This window comes from Rhinolophus sinicus, chromosome 4, assembly GCF_057876585.1.
Source record: "Rhinolophus sinicus isolate RSI-liver-muscle chromosome 4, RSI-T2T, whole genome shotgun sequence".
NCBI classification, from domain to species: Eukaryota; Metazoa; Chordata; class Mammalia; order Chiroptera; family Rhinolophidae; genus Rhinolophus; species Rhinolophus sinicus.
The window spans coordinates 15,631,534-15,655,696 of record NC_142504.1 but is presented as its reverse complement, the minus strand read 5'-3'; the positions used below and the strand labels follow the sequence as shown (position 1 = coordinate 15,655,696).

At 40.3% G+C, this 24,163-nt stretch overlaps 1 long non-coding RNA gene across 9 annotated transcripts in view; it reads right to left on the bottom strand.

Moving 5' to 3' along the window:
• LOC148758328 (uncharacterized) overlaps positions 1-24,163 on the bottom strand; it is a 228,676-nt gene that overhangs the window by 158,688 nt on the left and 45,825 nt on the right. Inside the window, exon 1 of one of the 9 annotated variants that reach the window (XR_016021039.1) lies at positions 19,250-19,511. The exons of 7 other annotated variants lie outside the window; for them this stretch is intronic. This is a non-coding gene — a long non-coding RNA (uncharacterized LOC148758328). Of the gene's footprint in view, positions 1-19,249; positions 19,512-24,163 lie in introns of those variants that run through there. One more of the 9 variants, XR_016021041.1, reaches the window with a different exon arrangement.

Here is a 24,163-nt window from a genome sequence, read left to right as displayed (position 1 = left end):
TCTCACTTCCCAGCAGGCAGCTCTAACATGCTCTTCTCAAGGCAACAGCAGAATGCAAGAGCAGAAGTGGGAATAAACAAGTACCTTTTCAAGCCCCTGTCAGCATCATATCTGCTAACATTCAATTATCTAAAACAAGTCATATGGCTGGGCCCCTATTGGGGAACCAAGATTGCAGGACAAGGGCAGTTAATGCAATTAGTCCACCATTGCTCTGGTTCCAATTTGGAACTCTCTGAAACTGGGACTGCAAAGGATACATGGGAAAGTCTCTATCATTTATTCTGGTCCACCCAGAAGTCTACCTTAGTTCAAGCATAGCATATCCAACCATCCATTCAAATTAATTCTTCCTGTCTTGACTATCCTCCACAAGCATCCTCCTGGGGTGTCTTAACGTCAGCTACCCAGGTAGGCATCCTTGATGGAAAGGCAGCGTTCTCATCTCAACTGAGCCAGGATAATAATATAAATTATTCCTATTATTATTAATTCAATATTTATTAATTCAGTCATAGGTAAAGAGCAGAGCTCTTTAAACCCAAGTTGGCCTAACACAAAAGCTGGTGCACTGCTCCACCCCGCTACATGCGTGCGCACACACACGCACAGACACGAGTAATAACTTCCGTGATATTCTCAACACCACAAACACTATTGAAAAAGTCAAGCAGGCCCTACCCTACATCCCAGGTGACACCCCACACTAGTAGTCCAGGTTGAAACATCACACAGGAATCATAGAATTGGATGGGTTTCTTTTCAGCTTGAACTTTGATGTTGGGTTTAGGTGATCTCACCTCTGCCCATCTGAAATAAGGCTTTTAATACTTTGTAGTCGTTTATTCTTTGATGTACTGTGACGCAGTTACCATCCAGGGGCCACTGTGTGAAGTCCATGGCATTTAATGGCGTTCAAGGACAGAAAATCCCATTGTTTCCATCTACATTTGCTGCCTCAGGGTCCAAACTTCAGGACTGCACAGCGAATTAGATTACATTGGCCAAAAAAAACAGCTATACCACACATGGGAAATTGAGTGCTAATGCATCGTAAGATTTTTGAACACAAATCCAGGATAAGGTTAACATAATATTCTTTTTTTAAAGTCACCCAAAGAAAGCACTTCCAGTACAAAGACTTCAATTTGCATAACATTTTACACTTCTCAGCATGCTCTCACCTCATTTGATACAAACTAAGCACTATTATCTCCATTTGACAGATAAGAAAGCCAGGGTTTGGGGAGCGTTAGCTGAGCTAGGCAGTTGTATGAACTGTCAATAATGTATGAGACTAGAATTCAGGACAAGTATTTTTGTGGCCAACTCTAGTCAGACAAACACAATTGAACAAGTTTCATTGGCTCATTTTGCTTTGTTGAAGTATCCTGATTAACCGCCTAAATTATCTGGAACTCAGGTGTTTTCTAAAGGGTTGCCGACAGCAATCTCAGGCTGTGTGGGTAGGGTCACCCGGTTGACTTAACTAGCAAGAGGCCTGAGCTGTGCAAATGAAAAAGAAAACATACTCATTCAAATAGTTGGATGTTCTTCATGACTGTAGAACCTCATGACCACGAGTATTCTGAACCCCATCAGATGGTCTCAACGCCAGGAAGAGCCCAGGATGCTGAGGGCTCTGTTGGCAGTGGCAACTCCAGTACTCTATATAGGAGGAATTTCATGAAGGATGACCTTCAGTTGAAAAGTGTTTGTGTGGTAGACACAGTCTTTTCCCTTGAATTTTATGTTACAAATTTAAAAACATTTTTTCTAAAGTAGCTTTCAATTGCCTTTGTGTAAAATCGAGAAAACTTAAATTGTACACAACAGAGAATGTCAGAAACCACATTAACGATGGTGGTGATAATTGCAATCTACAATAGTGATCGTAAGGTGGCCAACTCGCCCTCTGTATGCCTGGGACTCTCAGCTTTAATACTGAAAGTCCCATGTCCCAGGGTCTCCCACCAACCCATCCTAGGCCAATTAGAATAGTTGGTCACTCTAAGTAATAAAATCATTGTTATCACAGGAAATGACTAGAGAGGAATCAGACAGGATTGTGGAGTACCTAAACCTCAAAACCATCCTCCTTGGTGTTGTCACTGACTGCCTGAAGTAGGTTATACAGTGCCAAGGTGTCGGCAAGCGATAAAGCTAGTCCTGAATGTTGCCACCCATCCCTAATAGTCATGTTCCTTGTCCCCGTCTGGACTTCTGGTGTCAATCTACTCAGGTGACCATCAAGCATCACCCCTAACCTACCACAAGGCCTAATTGGGCCTGATCTCTCAGCAACATCTGGTCCCCTCTGAGTTACAGACACCCTTGGGGCTGTCCCAGGCAGCCATTTTTACTCTGGGTTCTTGATTCTTCTCCAGGGCTCTGTCCAGAAGCAAGATCCCTCCGCTCTCAAATCAACCCAACCTCATCTGGAGTTTGTTGTCCCCTAAAGAGCAGGGGGGACAATAAACACTACCTGTGTTAGGAAGAGGAAAGCAATGTGGGCTGGGAACTCTGAAGTGGGTAGGATTGGAGCCATCTCTGAAGATGGGAAAGGAATTAGATGGCAACAAACAAGAAGAAAGGCCTTTCCAGGGGGAAGGCACATGAACAAAGAGCAATAATGAGCAAAGTATGCAGCATGGGGACCAGGAGACAAACGTGCCTCAAGAAGAAAGAGGGGGAGGTGAGGACCAAACCTTTGGTAACGGAGAAGGAAAGACCTGTACCCTTTATTTGATAGACTAGTGGTTCTCAGCTGGGGGCAATTCCCCCCATCCCACCCCCAGGGAATACCATTTGGCAATGTCTGGAGACATTTTTTTATTATCACAACTGAGTGGGGATGCTACTGGCAGCTAACAGGTAGAGGCCAGAAATGCTATTAAACATCCTACAATGCCCAGGATAGCTCCCCACAACAAGAATTATCCGTTCTCAATACCAATAATGGTGAGGTTAAGACAGCTTGCAGTACACAATGGGGAGACACTGGAGGTTTCTCAGCAGGGAAGTGACAAAATAATGTTGGTGCTGATACCCTCACAAACCTGAGAGGCAGTTAGCCGGTACAAGAAAATCTCACTTTATGCAACAGAGAGTTTCCTAAAAAGGGCTTTGTGGCAATCAACGTTTTAGAAATTAAACCCTATTTTAAACGTCTTAAAGCCCTTCTAGCTAGATCCAGAGGTGAATGCTCTTATAAACTGGAAAGTCCCTTCTCAATGCAAGCATCATTCCTACCCAGCATCCATTCCAATGTACACAAATAGCTGTGCTTTCGAGTCTCTCAACATGAGGTACACCTGATTTTCTCTTTCAGATACAGGAGGAGAATGGGGCCTTCCTTCCCAGCAATGGAAGACGAGAGGCCAGCTTCCCTGACTCCCGCCCACTCTCTGACCCCAGAGCAGCTCCATGTTAGCTCACTGATTGGTTCCAGGACCACAGTTTCTCTTTCTCCATGATTCATCGACTCTTGAATGCAACTATTTCTTCACCCTGTCACTGTGGGACACTTAATCCTAAATTGTATTGAAATCAAGAGATATTTTCCTTACTGTTATGTTGGGAAGCAGAATGATTCCTTTGAAAACTTCAAAAGTTAATTTTTTTGTTTCTTGGTGACGGCTTTCAAGTTTTCAAACAATAAAATAAAGGATTTCATTTTCCTCTGGGTAAAGCTTGTTTTTACCCAGTCTTGGTTTTCTTTCCTTTCCTTTAAAACCCCTCAACACTTGAAGCACACTAAATATTTATGAATGTAATTTATGAGTCTTGGCTGTTTACCTCTTGCCAAAACTAAAAAGTATGTCTGTGTGTGGCCTGAAAAATCCCAACTATGACAAAACCAAAACAGAGAAATGAGAAGCTACTTAGTATTTTAAGGGGGGTGGGGGGAATAAAATAGGTCAAATGTCAAAAAATCCAGAAGTTACTCATTCAACATATTCAACCTGCACAAAAGAAAATAAATAAATGAACTAGCGTCTCCAAGGATCCTGTCCTGTTTGTCCTACCTCAGATGGTCATCGGTAAACATTTACTGAGAGCTTCGGGAGGGAGAATAGGTCAGGCATCTGAAAGTAGGGGGACTGTCGCTTACTCAGCAGATGGGGCTAAAGGTGCTGCCTGCCTTGACCAGTTCCCCAAAGCCTTTCTCAGCTGCCTGCCTTGAACTCTAAACTGTGTAGGGAGGGAAATCAGCAAATCTCTAATGAGTTCCTGATCCAACACCAATCCCTCCCTTCCTTGCACACATTGCTTTGGAGAATCAAAACCCAACATCTGGAATTTGACTTTTCACTGTCACAGGATGTCTCCAATGCTGGCTGTTGTTTCTAGAGTTACATAATTTCTCCTAAGGAGCCTTTTTCTCGCTTCAAAAAGAGAGTGAGAGAGATTGCGGAGGAAATGCCTATGATATTAAAAAGTCATAAGTACTCATCTGTGATAACAAAAAAAGCAATGGCATTGGCTGTACATAGGTTCTGATAGTTAACTGGGAACTTGAGGGAATGGAGCCTGGTGGAACTGACCATAAACGAGCCAGAAATAAAGAATGTGAAGAAAAGAGGTAAATGCCTCATGATGTGCAAACATTGTGGTGATGATTTAAACATCTCAGGGAAGAATCAAAGAATTGGCGATTTGAGGTGCATTTGGTGAGCTCGGACCATCTCACCCAGATAATCTTACCAACCTTCAATCAATGGTTGGCTTCAAGCCTCGAAGCCTTGCCACTGGATGCCTCCTTCCTACTACAGATGGGCCACCTTGGAAGCGCACATGTGCTGTTCAAGAAAGAATCTGAGGAAACTTCAGGAGCCTGTCTGAAGCTGCCAGACCCCAGGCTGGCCTAGTGACTCATTGGACAGACTCTGGCTTTGCACCCAAGATCCCACAGACCCCGCTGAGTGGCAGTGAGTTTTAAAAACCACTGCGTGGCCTCTTGAAAGAGGCAATTGACCTAATGGCTGATTACATTCTTGAAATGGCCCATTGAACTGGATCCCCATTCTCCCTGTTAAAGGGGAGCAGGGATAAATTCAGTCCAAGAGTCATTATAAGCAAGAGTTTTACTGTCCTCCCGCCAAAACTTGTGCCGCAGCTTTTAAGCATCCCGGTGCAGAAGATTCCAAGAAAAATTAGATCCATTCTTAAATTCTCAAATACTTTAATCTCAAAAGGTATGTAAGTCCTCTGCCCAACCCAGGAATCAGAGCTGAGAACCAGTGTGTGTGTGGTGGCATTTCCTCAGTAGGATAGATGACCACTGAGTGCTTCCTCTTCTTCCAGGAGACCAGTACTGGGAAGCAGATTGGGTTCCATTTCTCTAGAATGTCAACATCTCTCTCCATGCAGGGTGCTTAAAAATGAAGAAGGCGTCTACAGTTGTCATGAAGTTACCAAACTTAAAACTGAATACTCCATGCCTGGCCCTTGGAAATCGATAATTAATAGATACAGCCCCTGCCCTTGAGAAGTCTATGGTCTCATGGGAGATCCAGAAGATGAAATGCATAATTACAGTTCAGAACAATTAGGGTCCCGATGGGGAGTCCAAGGTTCTGAAAGGATATGTGAGAATCCCCTAATTCAGTTTTGGAGGTTAAGCAAGACATCGTGGAGGAACTAACATCTAAGATGAGATCAGAATGACAAGGTGAGAGGTAACGAAGAGAAGGAATACAACATCAAGGGAGAGGTAACATTATTTGCAAAGCCCCAGAAATTTAAGTATGTGGCATTTGCTGAAATGTGAGTGATGAGAGAGAAACAAAAACAGATTCTGTTAAGTTAGGGATCAGAGAACTTCTCAATAAAGGGCAGATATGAAATAGTTTAAGCTTCGCAGTCCATACAGTCTTTGTCAGAACTATGCAGCTCTGCCACTATATAGAGAAAACATTTGCAGACAAGTGTAAATGAATGTGTTCCAATAAAACTTTATTTACAAGAAGAGGTGGCAGGCCAGATATGGTTCATGGTCTTACTGGGTTAGCACCTGAACCCTTATTGTTCCAAATATGGTCCCCAGATCAGAAGCCAGAAGCCTCAGCATCCCCAGGACCTTGTTAGAAATACAGACTCTGAGGGCCCACCCATGACCTACTAACCTAGAATCTGCATTCCGTGTTTGAGAGCTCCCCCGCTGGATGGCAGGCACATTAAAGTGGGAGCAGCATTGCTGTAAGCCTTGTGAAAGACCTCTGGACTCCATCTTTGGGGCACGCATATTTGCGTGTTTGGAAGATCCCTCTGGCTGTAGCACTGAGAAGGAATTATCTGCTGAAGTTTTGCACCCTAAGGGCCTTGCTTGTCTCCTCGTAGTCCTGGTTCTGATGAGGAAAACGGACAATAGAGGGCAAGACTACCGAACAGCTTCTCTCTTCTCCCAGCCTGGGCAAATCCACCATTACCCCAGCTCCCACCACAACAAAGGCTGATCCTGGAAAGCTATTGGGGGTTTATCTTCATTAATCTTCCTAATGGTTAATCCTTTGAGTGTATTTCCAAGTCTCAGCTGAAACCGTTTTCCTAGGGACCTTTTCTCCAGACCAGAACTGGACATCGTGCTTCTGTGCTGTCCATCGTGTTATCATTTGTTCCCATACAGATTCCATAACACTTTGGGCATTCAGTTCTCTGTGCCCACTCCACCTCTAGACGCATTTCTGGCCACATGAGTTTGATATCAGCTTCTAGACCAGCAAGCAGGCAGCATCTCCAAGCGTGGGCAGAATACGGCCCCTTAATTAGGCAAGAGAGACATCCTGGACCAGCGGTGCGTGCTCTGAGGGAGGGCAGCAATCAAAGAATGTTTACCCCTTTCCTACCTTTTCTTTATGCTTTAGAAAATCCAATTAAAGCAGAGCCTGGCACTCTCCTAGTTTTTCAGCCTTTTAACATTTTAACACATACAACAGCGTTGCTGGCTGTGAATTTAAACACGTACACACACACACACACACACACACACACACACACACACACATTCATGCTTGCACACACATCCTGTTTCTTCCTTGTCAGCTTCAAGGACTTGGGGCGTGCCTGTGGACACTGCAGCCAAAAGGATGACGGAAAGTTGGTCAGAACATGTCATTCAGCTGGCTTCATCGATTTCTGGTGTCTTTGCCTTTATGATGATTATATTTCATCCACGCGCCTTTCCTGCTCATTTTGGCTTGTCCTTGGGGATGGTTCACTCAGATTATGCTGATGTGAGCAAACTCTGCGGATAATTTTGCCTTGCTGTTTCACTGGTTTCAGATTAGACAGATACTTTATAATCCAACTTTCCTTTTCTTAGCAGAGCTTTGATCCTGGATATCCCCAGGAAAGACACCCGTGGACATGACTGCAGTGATCTGGCTTGCACAAAATGGAGCCTGGGCATTTCCTGGTGTCACGCTCACTGAGCTACTCATTTTAAATGCTCTTTGCCAGGTGTTGTGGATTGATTTGATAGCATTTCAAATCTACTTGTTTATGACAAAATGGACTTATTTTTAATAGTACAGTTGTTTTGATATAAGAGTGAAGTAAGATGTGTCCGATGTCATCATCTCATCTGCTGTCATTGATAAGCACTCAGCTGCTGAGGGGCGCCTGTGCTGCTTATCAATAAAAAACATCTGAAAAAGCAATGATGGCAAAGGGACACTTAGGCTGTAAATACTGAGAGTTTGGGAGGATTACGCGGGAGTTTCAGTCTGGGCAAGGCGACCCTTTGCTGACCTAAATAGTTCTCTGAATTCCTTTGAGGCCGTAGTGCCTGCTGCGGTAAGGGCTACCCTTACCAACACTGGCAAAAGCTGTGTGGTTCCGTCTCCCGTCTCCCGGTGAAGGAGATCAGCTTGTTTGTCAACACCAGCACCCTTGGTCCCTAGCAACGTGCTCTAGTAACAAGAGACTTTTCATTTTTGCACCGGCAGCTGGAAGTTGGCTCGTGGCTAACTAAGCCATCTTTCCCGAGTACCAATTTGTAGAAGGTACACCTCGAACTAAATTTGGGTTTTATTCCTTTCATTTCCCGTTGCCTTGAACAATAGTGTAATTAACCTATCATTGCTTATTAAGAGACATTATCCTGTATCCTACTGGCTTGTGAAATTAATATAATTACTACAGTGAACTCATGTTAAATAAAATATTGATAAACCAAACTCAGTCTCTGATCCTAATTTTGCCCCCCAAATCAAAACACCAGGTCAACTGCAATGCCACTTGACTGAAGGTGGTAGAACCCAACACATTCGTTCGTTCACCAGGACACCCAAGGGTATTTTCCAATATCTAAAATCCAGTTGAATGCTTTATCAGTCCTACCAGTATATTTGGTACATAATAGAGTTCAACATTTTTTAAATGGGATTTTTTAAAATGGGATCTATCTAAGGGCATTGTGGTTGGGAATTTCGGGTCTGGCATCATCCAACTTCCACACGTACCCCATCTCTACTTACTAGCCACGTGACCTTGAATACATGTCCTGCCCTTCTCTATGACTCGGCTTCCTCCTATTTTAAAATGCAGATAATGATAAAACCTACCTCACAGGGATATCATGCATGAGGACTATAGGAGAGGACACATGAAGGGGTCAGCAGGTTTCCTGGTTCACGGCAGCACAAATAAATGGCAGCTGCCATGCCTATTGTCTATTATTATTAAAGCTTCCCTTGAATTTTTGCTAATCTGTGCGTGCTCCTACCTTACAGCCCAACTTAAAACTCAGCTTCTCATAAAGGCTTCCCAAGATAAGCCCAGCCAGCCCTGGGCATGATTTTGGTCCATCTTCCCCAGCATATATGAATAAGCCTCCTGAGTGGCTTTAATTTGATTGGTTTGTGTTTGCTTTCTATTCCCATGTTTTACCTCTTCAAATAGAATTATAAATTCCTTAAAGAAGAGAACCAGCCCTTCTTGTTTTGCATATGACCCACCCAACTGCTAAGAGACTTACCATAATGCTTTACGCATAGAAACATCTTAATCTTTGTGAATTAATTTTATTTTATAATAAATAGCATCATGTGTGTTACAAGTAACATGAATTCCATTCAGCTGCCATCTGCGGTACTGTGACACAGGCTAAATTGAATGTATTTTGTTTTGTTTTCTGTCATTAGAGTACTCAGAGTGCAAACTCTACAGCCAGACTCTCCAGGTTTGACCTGAGCTCTTCTAACTACTAGCAGTGTGATTGGGGAAAGTCACTTAATTTGCCCAGCCTCAGTTTACTCACCTGGAAATGGGGATAAGAAGAATACCTATCTCATGAGGTTTTGGTGAAGATTAAATGGATTAAGGCTTGTTACGTGCTTAGAGCAGTACTTGACACATGAGGGCTTAAGAAGATTATCATTTATTGTTGTCTGCAGATAAATTATTTGGTATGAAATTAATGGGGTAAACACATGTACAGAGAAGAATGTTCACTTTAATTGAAAAACTGTTTAATAAAAATGGTATTTGTTGTGCTAGGATGACCAATAACCATTTGCCAAATAAGTTATATAAATAATACAATTATTTTTCCCTAAACAGTTTCCTTATATGATATCAACTCTCTGCATTTCCTGTGGAGAATCACCCCTTTTCCTTCACATGGTCCTGGTGAGACCGCCTATCTTAGCAACACCCCACCCCATACCCCACTCCAACAGCCCCATGGCTGACACTCTCCTCTCACCACAGCTGTGAGCACAAGACCAAAATGAGCCAACCAGAGTCTTCCCTGAGATCTGATTTATGGATCCTGAGAAAGAAAAGTTTCTCTTCCCCGGGGATTAAGAACTGCAAGAACAATACAAGCTAGAAATACTAGGTGACCTCGAACACCTTTGAAAATTAGAAGAAACTTCAAATTGAAGCGAAAGCAGAAAGCTGAGATACACCAAGAGAAAAACAAAAATTTACGTGTTTTATGAGCCTCTGGATCATGACATAACTGGAGACAACTCAACCTCTAGACTTCCCACGTCTATGAGCCAATAAAATTCCTCTTTGCTTAAGCTAGTTTTTGCTCTATTTCTCACTTGTAACCAGAGGAAGCCTGACTGAAACACTTTTAACTGTATGAGTCATGTGTCCATTAAAGCAGATCCAAGCAAGAGAGTTTACTTTCAATTACTTAGCATTACTTGAAACTATTAAAAGTCATTTTATTTTGTTAAAAAATTCTATAATTTGGATGCTTAATTTGATTTAAGGAAGTTTTACTGAAAGGAATTGTTTTGTTATATTCTATATTTTTATTTTAGGCAGTCATAAGTAGAGGTTTAAGTAGAAACGCAGATAGTTTCTTAATAAATATAACAGTAAATATGTAAAATAAAAGTGAGTGAGATTTGTTATCCATTTATCTGTAAAAAATAAAATATTGTATTTGGACATATATATACAAACACATGTATATATGCAATATATATGTATGTACTGAGAGAAAGTTCGTGAGTTTATTGAGCCCCTACTAAGCGTCAGGTACTATTCAAATGTGTTCTGTATGTTATTTCATTGAGTCCTTACAACAACTTCCCTTAGGGGTAAGCATTGTTATCCCTGCATCACACGTATGAAAACAGAGACACAAAGAGGTTATGTAATTTGCCTAAGGTCACTCACATAGCTGCTAAATGACAGAGCTTGGATTGAAACCCAAGCTCTCTAGTTCCAAAAACTGTGATGGCCTTCCATTACACTACGTTGGCTGCCTGTGAAACAACTGGCATTGTCACTCCTAGTTTCCCAGTATCAAGAATGAATTAGAGCGCTATTACATAAATGTGCTCCAGGTACACTGGTCTGCAACACCGCACTCATATGCACAAAGTGAAAGCACAAAGCCCCGTGTTAGCTAATCACAAGACGCAGCTGCTTAGAATCCCAGTCTCTGCAGGCGAAGCCCCAGGTCGAGGGACCCCAGCTGAGATCTCACCCACAGGGACCTTTCTGCCCCTCAGTGATTTGCAGACTTGCTCTGAAAAAGACAGGGACCCCTGGAATAGAGCAACTATGCTAGTGGGTTTGAAAATAAATGATTCAAATAGAAGCATATTATTTAGAAGTAGTGAGGTAAAATATTCTTTAAATGATAAAATCATCAAGTACAATAGAACACCAGATATTCGATGACGCTAAGGAGATAATGGTATGTGATTATGTTATAAACGAGATTCCTTATTCAGAGAGTCACAGTGAATTATGTAGAGATGAAATAATTCAATGACTTGGATTTTCTTTGAAATAATCTGGGACGGGAGGGACATAAATGAAACAAGATTGGCCATGGTTCTCATACTATTCCCTCAACATTTGTATATGTTTGAAATTTTCCTTAACAAAAGAAAAAAGAAAGACATAAGACTCTCTAGCTTTTAAAAAGTGAAAGAGTCTGCCTTTTGGGAGGGGTCACTGGAGGGCAGAACTCGGGCATGGGGAGAAGTGAGATTAGGAACAGCTGCTTTCATTAAAGCCCTGTGGTATCATGCCTTTTCCCATTATGTAAGTATATTCCTTGGAGAAAAATTAAAATTAACTTTTAAAAGAAATGAGAAAAGAAAGAGCCTATGAGTCAAGCAGCCCCTCCCCACTCCACGGCAGACATCATTAATCAGCCTCAGACTGATGTCCCATCGACCCAAGAGGAGCCTCTGGGATCCTCATCGCAGCCTGCCAGAAATGAAACCCAACCCGGGATAAGGCCTGTAACTTGCTCTCACAGTTAGACAGGCTCTGATCTGCCCAGAATTCTTGTCCTCCATGACTGCAGGTCCACCTGGATACCCCACCAGAGTTGTTAGAGCGCCCAGAACTTCCCACACAGGCCCTCGGAGTGAGGTCGACACTCCTGACGTGCCCTCATGGCATTTCTGTTGGAGTTCCTGCTGAGCCCAAACGACCAGCCCTCCTTCAGTCACTGGCAATAACATTTTCCTACGATGTGCTTTACTGCAAATCTCAGAAAGCGATGAGTGCTAACAGATCCCGGTCCTGTGCAAAAGGAAAATGTTAGAATTATATTTGGGTCGACTTCTGATGTGTGAGGGACTTTTCCACTTTTGGACAGAAATGGAAGTGCCAGTCATGTCTTTCCTGACTGGCTTACAGTTCTCCTGGGATGTGTAACTATATCAGCATAAACTAAGGATAATGGGCAAGGTCTAATGAACCAGTCCTCATTCATTTTGTGAGAAAACTTGGCTGTTGTTCCATAGGCCCTGGAACTGTGCACTTAACCCTCCCTATACCCAGCCTCTTCCCAGCGCTAGTCTCCACAGCCGGCTCCATAACTCTGTCTCTAACCCCGAACCCATAACTAGGGTCATTTAGTTCTTTTTTTAATTTATTTTAATTTCTTTTTAATTACAGGTGACATAACAATATTATATTAGTTTCAGGTGTACTACATAGTGATTAGACATTTATATAATTACAAAGTGATCCCCCGATAAGTCTAGTGCCCATTTGACACCATACATAGTTATTACAATATTATTGACTATATTCCCTATGTGTACTTTATATCCCTGTGACTGTTTTTATAACTGGCGGTTTGTACATCTTAATCCCTTCCCTTTGTCTACCCATCCCCGCAACGCCCCTCCCATCTGGCAACCATCAAAATGTTTTCTGTATCTATGAGTTTGTCTCTTTCACTTGAGAGACTGGGAAAGGAAGAGAAGGAGCCACATGTGCCGATTATCTCCACAATGCGAGGTGCTGCCTACTCACCTCATCCTAGCTAGAAATCCTATGAATCAGCTTTTACAGATGAAAACACTGAGGCATGGACAGGTTGTGATTTTTCCCTTGCCACATAGCTAGAAAGTACAAGAACAGGAATCACTTCTAGGTCTTTCTGAATTAAAAAAGCCTTTGGTCTTCCTCAATAATCCAAAAAAAAAAAAGTCTATGTTCACCCATTAATCCCTCACCAGTACCAAGCCGAGAGCCATAGACAATTTGGGGTCAGCACATATGCCACCCGGCAAAGGTTCTCCACTTAGAAATGGGTTTGGGGAATATTGGTGCCCATACCTCAGGCAGTGTCACATCTCACTTCCAGAATCAGGACGTGCTGAGGAGGCAGACCTCCACAGGTAAAAGGAATTTACTGTGTACCTCCCAGCATCTGTGTTATACCTGCTCTCATTCACATTCACACAGACCTTGGCCAGGACGTCAGTGTGTGTCCTATAGCCTGGAAAAAGTGAGCATTTTTATCGCCTGACTTACTGAAGAAAAAAATAGCAAACCAAAGAAATAAAAAATCCAACCAAAGCCCATTATGTAATTGACAGTTTGGTTTTTTTTTCGTTGTTGTTCAAATATGGCATGAAATTTTCAACACAGGCCTCCGGCTCGTCTTGAGGTTGTCTAGTCTATTGAGGCCCAAGTCCTAGGGCTGACACTTATTTTCAGCATAAGTTCCAACCCACAACTCCAGGGAGTGCCATTCATATATTCTCTAATGTCAGGACCAGTCTCTGCACCTGCGGACCCCAACCCTCCTTGTACAGGGAAGCCCTGCCAACCTTCTCCAGAGCCAAACTGTCACATACCTCTCTCAGTAACTGAAGGAACACGCAGATAAAAGATCAGTAAAAAACATAGACAATTTGAAACAACATGATTAACCAACATGACCCAATCCACATATATAAAATACGTGACCCAACATCTGGAGGATACACATTCTTTCTAAGTGCATATGACACATTAACCAAAATAAACCCAAAATTGGACCACGAAATAAGTCTTAACAGTTTTACAAATATTAAAATTGGAGTATTTTGTTTGATCATAGTAGCAATGAATGAGAAATCAATACCAGAAAGATAAATAGAAAATCACCAAATGTTTTGGAATTAAGCAAAACACAATTAAATAACCCACAGGTCACCAAAGAAATCAAAATGGAAACTGAAAAACATTTTGAACCAAGTAAAAATACAACACATCAAAACTTGGGTAACGCAACTAAAGCAGGGATATTTATAGAACTAGATGCATATATTCAAAATATAAATAAATACGGTAAGTAATTGCATATATATTTAAAAGAAGAAAGGTTGAAAATTAATAAGTGTCCATTTAAAGAAGCTTGAAGGGAAAAGTAACAAATTAAACCCAAGAAAAACAGAAGGAAAACTATGATAAAGATAAGTGCAGAAATCAATGACATATAAATTAAACATACAATGAAAAGTAATCAACAAATCCAAAATTTGGTAGTTTGAAAAGATTGATAAAATTCATAAATACCTAAAAAGACTGATTTTTAAAAAGAGAGAAAATGTGAATAACCAATTCTAAGGATTAAAAACATCACTACAAATCCCACAGCTATTAAAAAGATAGGGTATTATGAAGAACTTTATGACAATAAATTTGAAAATTTAGTGAAATGAACAAATTCCAGAAAAACACAATTTACCAAAACTAACGTAAGAAGAATAGAAAATCTGAATAATCATATTAAAGAAATTAAATTTATAATTTAATTATGTCCCACAAAGAACAACCACATACTCAAATGGCTTCAGTTGTGAATTCTTACACAAAACTTTCCAGAGAATAAAAAAAGAAGAAACAATTTTCCCAACTTTTTTACAAGGACCAAAACATTGTTATCAGAACCTGACATAAGAAAATTACAAATGCAGAAATCCTAAGCAGGATATTAATGAAGTGAATCTAATAATAGAGCAAAAAGATAATATATCTTGACCAAATAGGATTTACTCCAGGAATGAAAAGTTGGCTTAACATTCTAAAATAAAATAATTCATCAAATTAACTAAACAAATGAGAATGAAATATGTGCATCTCAAATATACTCATACCTCAAATACATTCATGGACAAAAACATTTGATAAAATTCAAAAACTGTTCATGATTTAAAAGAAAAAAAAAACCTCTCAGCAAACTAGAAATAGCAAAGAAAACTCTTAAACTGATAAAGGATATAGCAAAATTCTACATCTATCACTCTCATATTCTTTTTATTCAGTATTATACTAGAGGTCCTACCCAGTACAATAAAGCAAGAAAAAGAAATAAAAGGTAAAAAGATTGCAAAGAAAAAAGGAAAATATCCATTTTCATAGAGAACATGATTAAATATATAGGGAGAATCCAAATGAAACTAAGTACAAACTATTCAGTATATTAAGTTAACTTACAAGATTATTTCATACAAAAAACAACTGTGTATTTATGTAATACTGAAAACAATTAGAAAACCAAATTTTAAAAATATCAAATAGCACCAAAAATTGTAAAATATTTAGGAATAAATGTAACAAAAAGTTTGCAAGACCTATACACTAAAAACTACAAAGCACTGCTGAGAGAAATTTTGAAAGACTTAAATAGAGCAAGAGACAGACCATTTTCATGGATTAGAAGACTCAATATTGTTAGAATGTTGCTTCTCCCTAATTAACATAAATTTGATCCCAAACAAAATCCCAGCAGGCTTTGTGTGGAAACTGACAAGCTGATTCTAAAATGTACACAAAAACACAAAGGACCTAGCTAAGCCAATAGTAAAGATCAAATCTGAGAGACTTATATAATAACAAAACTTAGAAAGCTACAGTAGTAAAAGTAGTAATGAAAGCGCAGGCATAAACAAATGGACTAATAGGATAAAAAAGAGAACCTGAAAATAAAGCCACACATACACAGTCATCTGATTTACAATAAAAGTACACTATAATTCAGTGAGGAGTTTTTTTAATAAATGAAGCTGGATCAGACGGATCGCCACTCAACGATAGGTACAAGAATATTCTTAGCACCTTAAAATGTGTAATCGCTCCAAACTAAAAACAACCCAATTTTCATCAGCAACAAAATAGTTAGGTAAATTATCACATACTCAAGCAATGGAAAATTGCACAGCAGCAAAAAAAAGGTTTGTCCTTACATTCAACAACATGGATGATTGTCACAAATATATTGTTGAGGGAGAAAAAAGCCAAACCTAAAAGAGTAAATTGCATGTAATTCCCTTTACCATATTTTGCCGTATATAATGTGCACTATTTTGCCCAAATTTGTGAAAGAAAAATAAGGATGCGCATTATACATGGGTAGTACTAATTCCATTCCTCTGAAAGTTTGGGCCAAAAACATGGGTGTGCATTATATATGGGAGCACATGATACACTGCAAAAAACAGTACATAAAGTTTAAGAACAGGCAAACCTAACCTATGGTGAAGAGTTCAGAATATAGATTACCTTTGGTGGGAATATTCACTTAGAGGGAGCAGAAGGGAACTTTCTGGAGTGTTAAGAAATATTGTAAATCTTGAGTTGAGTGGTAATTCCATATCAAAATTCATTGAACTGTACACTTAACACCTGCGAACTTTAAGTTCTCAAAAGTCAGAAGAATACCTTGACGACTGGAAATCAAAATGACTGAACTTTTCTTTCACCAATTTGTCTCAATTTTGGCTTGGTTGCACAGCCATTGCAAAGAGTCAAGTGGATACTTTAAAATACGCTATCTATCAAGATTGTTGTGGACTGTCTCATGTGAAATTTAATGTATCAAATGAAATCTTTTTCCTTGAAATGTACTGGTTTGTGAACACTGACTGTATTCATTTCCAGTTTTCCACTGGACTTTCTGTTGTGAAACTTCTGTTTCACTTTATCAGTCATATAGTCTTACAAATCGGAAGTTAAAGCAATTCCCTTATGAAAACACTCGTTAAAAACAACTGCTGGATTCCTCTATAGGGGCTTAAAGCTCTATGGAACTTTTATTACTTATTCTTTTTATTATTAGTTCTTTCTGTGAAAGGTAGTTATGTTCAAAATAGCAACCTTTCCTGCAGACTAAGAGAGAAGGATAGGTATATGTGTGTCCTGAGTGTGTGTACATGAATTCACAAATTCTGGGTATAATTATATATTTCTTCCTAAAAAGACATTGAAAAGTATCTTTTATTTCTCTTAGGAACATAATGAATGTGAAAGGTATATTGCAGCATCGTTTTTTTTTAAAAGGAACCGATTTCCTATAAAAATATGAATTTTAAATACAACTTGACATTTAAAGACAGGTGCTTTTACCAATGAGACGCTAAAAACACAGTCAGGACACCTGGATTTTGGGTGCCCAATCCTCGATTAAAAACAACTCAAGCAAAACAGAGGGGGGCTATCAGGAGGTGCTGGGATGGTTCACAGAGCTAATCGGGGCATCACAAAGGGAAGCTGGGTACCAGAATTCTTTCTGTTCATCTCAACTCTCTGTGTCGGTAGCTATTGAGCATGGTTATCGATAGCTCTGTCCTTTCGGTTTAGACCCGAGAGAAAAGCCACCCTCACTACAAGAACTACCTTCTGACACTCTGAGGAAGGCCTCTGAGTCACCTGGCTGGTGCTGGGTCACCCTCCTGCCCCAGTCATTCTGACTCACAGAGCAGGCCTGGGGCAGACAAGAGCCATAACTATCCGCAGCAGATGAGCTCTGAACACTCAAAAGGGCTTCCCAGTCTAATTCAGCTTTAACACCCCATTTATTCACTTCTCCAGACATGATCGTGTCATGCTCTTCAATTTCTATCCGGTGTCAGTTTTCCACGTTTCTCGCTTTGCCTCGGAGGCCTTTCCCACAGTCTGTCAGCACGCTCAGCCGGTCCCCGGCCTCATCGCTACCAGCACATACGCAAGAAGGCTTGGAACAGTTGAAAAGATTGACAGGAGAAAAGACCACGGGAAACATTTTTGAATTTTGAAATTGAGTAGCTTACAGACACTTCAGATTCCCTCTAGCTTTGATTCACATTAACGCCCATCAATAGCAATGATCAAATCGACATGCACACATACTTACACATGTACTTGCCACGCTCACCAGGCAGAACAGTCACCAGCGGTCTAGGTTTACACAACTGCAAGAATGAGGATCCACAGAAAGTAACTAAGGGAAACTGTCTGAGTGAGGAATCATGGCATCTGGGAACCAGCAGTGAAGGAGTCTAGCCTCACATAACTGGCTGAATGATTCTGAGTGATCTGCTTCCTCCCACTGGGTCCATTTGCCCATCAGCAAAATGAGGAAGCGGGACTAGATCAGAAGTGAGCACACTGTGGCCCACAGGCCAAATCCAGACCAATACCTATTTTTATAAATAAAGTTTTATTGGAACACAGCCATACCTATCCCCTTAAGTATTTCCTATTTGTGCTTTCATGTTGCAAAGCAGAGTTGAGTGGTTACAACAAAGTCTGTATCATCTGCAAAGTCTGAAATATTTACTATCTGGCCCTATACAGAAAGGTTGCCAGACCCTGATCCAAATTAGTCCCCACCAAGCCATTTTTTCCTTGAAACACTTACAAGTAAATAGTTTTCAATCTGAATTATCCAGATAACTGCCACATCTCTAATTTTCCTTGCCAGGACTATTGCTCTTTACCCAAGCCACATGGGCCGGCGTCGGCACAGGCTGAGACAAGCAGGAAACTTATCATTCAACGGCATTCAGTCAAAGTAAGTAGCCAACCACATTACTCATAGTTTCCCTACAGCAACTGCAGCCGTAATATAAAACATCCAGACACTCGTCTAGCATCTCTCCATCCGCTTCTCTCTGGTCATAGAAATAAACAAGAAAGGTTCAAGAAGATTCGATGTCTATTCAGGTCAAAGTAAAGTGAACATAGTGAACATCGCTAAATTCCGTGTCGATGGCAATACCTAGTGAAACAAAGAAATCTATTTGGGGGTCTGAATTTTCTATTTCACCTCTCAAAATAACGGAATGGTTGCTGAAATGCCATTTGATTTTATATTGGAGCGTGCAGCAAGAGAAAGCAAAGATTGCACTAATAAAACACTCGACCCACATTTTTCAGTTTTCTTCTTGGTTAGTGCATAAACGTTGGAAAACGCCATGCATCCTGTAAAGCCGATACGTCTCAAAGTTTTTCTGTGTAACATCATACTGACATATTGGGAAAAACCAGAAGGGAGTGAGCAGGAGACACACACACACACACACACACACACACACACACACACACACTCCCCCACCTCTGACAAAAAAGGAATCCAAAAGCAATAACCAATCCCCAAATGCCAGGAAGCTGGGTTGTAAATTTAACACAAACAGCTCCCTCTTCAAATTTTCAGTCAGTTTATCAAATTTTAAAAACGAAATGACAAGTTAAGATTATTAGTCAAAATACATAAATAAATCACCTTACATATGTGATTTCCAAGGTCTGTGAATGATTTCACAGTGGTTAGTTGTAATAAGCGAATGCACAGGCAACGTGGGCTCAGGAGCAGAACTCGTCCAGGTGAAACTGGATGCCTGCCGATTCTCAGGCAGCGCAGCTAGCTCCGAGGGCAGGCAGACGCCGGGCTGCACGCAGGGGCCTTTGAGAAGTCACTTGGTGAGATTTCTCATACAAGCCAACCCTGACATCTTACCCATTGCTTGGTCTATGATCCCCCACACGCAATTTCGTTGTTTATAAAAAGAACTTTTTTCAGACATCTCCAAAAAGCAAGGATTAAGTCAACTTGTCATAAATTTCTCCTGCTAGAAACCAACTAATGGAAAACTTTTTTAAGATATAGTTTGTCAAATGCTTGGGGTTTTAATGAAATGCCAAGACCTGAGAGTCATAAATTATATGGTGGAACAGGAGGCCTCTCGGAGAATGAGGAATGCTCAATTCAAGATGAATTGGTGGAAAATTCTTTATCTTACACATCGGTCCTGTTATTTACCTGTGTAGATTTACACAACATCCAACATTCACAGCCCTTATGTGGCTGTCAAACACCAAATATAAACAGAGAAACAAGACATAAAGTTCTTTGAGCAGCAACCCCTCAGCTTGGCCCAGAGCCAAGTCTGCCATGCTGGGTCCCCCTGCTCTCCTGGCACCATTCTGTCACTGCTGTTAATAGTATTATTGGTGTTGGAACAAAGCCAGCTGTCTTCCTTTTCAAGCCAATTTGTCTGATAGCAAGGATTATTGTGTTAGGTAATCTGTCACTTCTCGAAAAGACCAACCTTTAACGTTCTTTTTATACATACTGCTCTGTGAGTATTTGAAGGCATTTTGGTGACACCATCCCAGGCCTGGCTTATTAACCTCAAAATAAGCCACCCTCATTTGGCACCTTCTCAGGTAAACAACAAAAGCATTTTTAAACATAGAGCCACACAGCTAAATTTCTTAGATTCTTTACATAATACATGTAAACATTCAAAGCAAATCTATGTCAACAAAGGAAAATGACCCCATAACGTGTCTAAAAATCATTTGTGACTCGATGATATGAATAGATCCTGGGAAGGAGTCAGGAAGTCAGGCCTTTTGAGGTAATTTCCTCACTTCTCCACTTCACTTTGTGAGCGTAGACTGGGAATGACAATCTTCTTTTTCCTTTTTTTAAAGAATATTTTCAGTGAGCCCTAAGAAAATATGGACTGTTAAAAAAAAAAAAAAAAAAAAACACCAGACATTCATTGCTTGGGGGGCCAAGTGCTGGTCTCATGTCTCCCTGAGAAAGTGTCCCTAAGTCAAAAGCCTCCTCAAGATTGTGATAGAAAGTAGCAATATTTCCTATATATTATGCATGTGTCTGTTTGAAATTGCATTTCTATGCATGCAACAGAAACCTGACTCTAGCCACTTAATCAAAAGGGCTTTATTTCTCAAACATAACAGGAAGTACTGAAGTGTCCCGGGGCAAGTGTCGCAGTTCCCAACACCAGCCAAGTCCCAGCCTAGCTCGGCTCATCTTCGTGCTTCTTCCCTCCTGGTTACAAGATGGCGATCCACATCCAGTCCCTCCTCCAGACAGAAAGAAAAGTGGAAAGAGAGAAGGAGATGGCAGCCTACACCAGAAATGCAAAATCTTTCCCCCAAATCCTCAGCAAATGTATACTAACGTCTCACTGCGGGGGCTGGGACACCTCGTGGCTGGGTACATTGCTACCTCAAACAGGATGAGAATGCTCTCAGTAAAGCAGAAGGGAAGATGCATATAATCATGAGCTGCAAAACCAGGTACGAGGGTGGTCCCATAAGATTATGATGGAGCTGAAAAATTCCTTTTGCCTAATGACATCGTAGCCGTCATAAGGTTGAAACGCGTTAATATCCTAGAGCAACCCACCACTCGGTTGTTTGTAGTGACGCTGGTGTAAACAAACCTACTACGCTGCCAGTCGTGTAAAAGCAGAGCACAATCACAGTACGAGGCTACACCATCTAGGTTTGTGTACGTGCACTCTATGATGTTTGCACAACAAAAGCGCAATAACACATTTCTCAGAACATATCCTCCTCATTAAGGGACACATGACTGTATTCGGACGGTTTCTAGCAGCGCCCGCCACAGTGCATTCTTGGTCATCTGTCCATGCTCAGAGGAGAGAGCCACACCCAGACTTCAAAGAAGCAAGCTGTCTTCTCCAAGACTCTGGCTAAGGATCAGAGTCATTGACTCCCTAAGAGAGGCAGTTTTGACCTCAATTCCTAGGGAGTGAAATCCTGAGTTAACCATCATGCCTTATGCAAAGTGGGCAATTATGGGATCAAGATGTGATCACTACTAATTCTGGAAGCAAGTAGCTTAAGGATTTTCTCATACAAGATTGACCATAAAACTGGAGCCAAACACATAGTTATCAAAAAAAATATTACTATTCACCACTTTCTCCTTGAAATTACCAGGCTACAATTACCAGGCTATGGAAACAGACAATTTCCTGGTCCAACATAAGGCAAAAAGCACTCCCTATTAAATCAAAAAAGGAAAAGAAGGAAGGAGGGAAGGAATACAGAAGGTATTTACTCTATTTATAAAACAGAAAGATAAGAGGGTGATTACTCACTTTAACAAATGAGTTTCCCTTACGACAATTTTGAAGAGCAAGATTCCCTAATAACTTTATAGTACTCAGTTTATTTGTCTCTTTATAAGAACACGTCTAATTGCTAAATTATAACCTGACACTTGTACCTTATAAAGATTTGGCACAAGAGTGCACCATATTAGCAGCATATAAAATGGCACCATATTAGTTAAAGCTGGATAAAGGAAACACAGGGGTTCCTTATGGCCTGCTGTCTCCTTTCGTTTTCGGTCTGAAATTTTACATAATAATTTTCTTAAAAGATTTGCCACTAGAAAACTGAAAGTTCTGATACCCCTCTTTAAAAGTTGAAAACCCCCTCTTCTAACTTAAAGGGGAGTGTGCTGTGTAAAAAACATCCAGGTCAATGAGGACATGCAGAATGGGGCCGCATTAATTTTAAAAAAAACGTATTTTTAAATTCAGCAAAAATGGTTCCTGCTGTGAAAATGAGCATTCTTTCAAGAATATTTTAAAGCGTAGGGATGTGTTACTGTGCTTAGAGATATTATTCAACATGGGAAGAGAATCTCTTTGGAAATTATGTCCCCAGAGAGGCTCTCTCCACCTTTCAGCTAGACCACTGTACTTGATGCTCAAAGCACAAGACAAATGTTATGCTGTTCTCTCCAACATCCCTTCTCGATAATTGGCAAGAATTGCTCCTGTTGATTTTCTAGAACAAAGTATTTCGAGGGAGGCTGTGGCTTATATACAACTGACTTTTGCGAACAAACCATACTTTGCACAAGAGCATTTCTTATTCTTGGTTTATTAATAGATCCAATCATAGCTTTTAAAACATTTATCTATACCCAGATTATTTCCTTTTATACCTGCATTCACACTACCATTCTCAGTTATGTATCTATTATATGAATTCCTGAGATGAAATCATTTCCATGCTGTTTGCTCTGAGATTTCTCTTGTTTTGAAAGAGATCTTCTACCCACCTCCCTATCCTCCCAAAACTTCAATATGAGTGGTTCCTCAAGTTCAATTATCCCTTCAGAGGTACAAGAAACATGTTTGTGTCCATTCACTTATTCATTTGCAACGCAAACCAAATTATCATTTTCTACATCACTCACAGAAAGGTCTCTTTCCAAAACTATGTTATACCCCATGCACAAACCATTTATATTTTCAAATAATAAATATATGGCCAAACAACCAAGCCAAATGTATCTGTGATGAAAAACAAATTGGTAACATTAACTAATTACTATCTTAGAACTGAAGACCTAGGATGATTTTTGATAATTGCATTTTTTTTTGATAGTTCTACTGGGAGCTCTATAAAAACACTTTAATTGTTTAAGTATTATTACCCAGCCAAAATTGCATTGAGAGATGAAAATAAAGTGTTAGCTTAAAAAAACACAAAACTTCATCCATTAAGATAGCTTGTAAAGCAAAACAGACCAATAGGCAGTAACAATCTTTGTGTATATTGCCAAATTTGTGGTCGGAAAAAATGGCAATATTGCTTAGTTCTGCTTAACTCTTCTTGTTCATGTATGTATGAGATGTAAATAAATCCCACATGGTTAAGGGCAATTCTGCCTTTTTGAAACTTAAAACACCAAAAAAAAAAAAAAAGTTGGCAATTCTCTGTATACCACCAGGGCAGTTTAATTTGTACCATACTTTGCCACATCAGCGGAAATGGGGACCCCTGAAGCTATTGTGCCCCATGATGCAGGTGATATTGGGAGAAAAGGAATGAGCAAAATCTCACCAAACTGTGAAAGGTGCCGGTCTCCAGGCTGACGCGGTATTATAAACCCATAAAAACCTGTTCCAAAAGCAAATTTTTGCAACTATAAAGCAGAATAGCTCATATAGCCACAAAATCTCCCCCTTTAGAGTCCTTCCATTTGAAAATTCTCCAGGGCTTCTGGTGAGTGGTAGCCCTGTTGAAAGAATGTCCAATATTAACAGCCTACATTTATGCTTTAAAAAATTATTAGATGGCCACCAAAGAAGATCTTGGAGAAATTACCCTTTGTTTTAAGAATGTCATCCTTTATTAAAAGTTTTATGGGTGGGAAAAAGGAGTGATCCACAACGGGGCGTGTATAATAGAAATGAATACCCAAGAGAAAGGCCCACACGTTACCACATTCTTGGAAGGAGGGCTTGTCTTCAGGAGATGCCAACCAGGATGCTGTTGGTACCTCAATGTTATTCCCATCACACGAGATGTTATCACTTTAACAGGAGACTAAGTG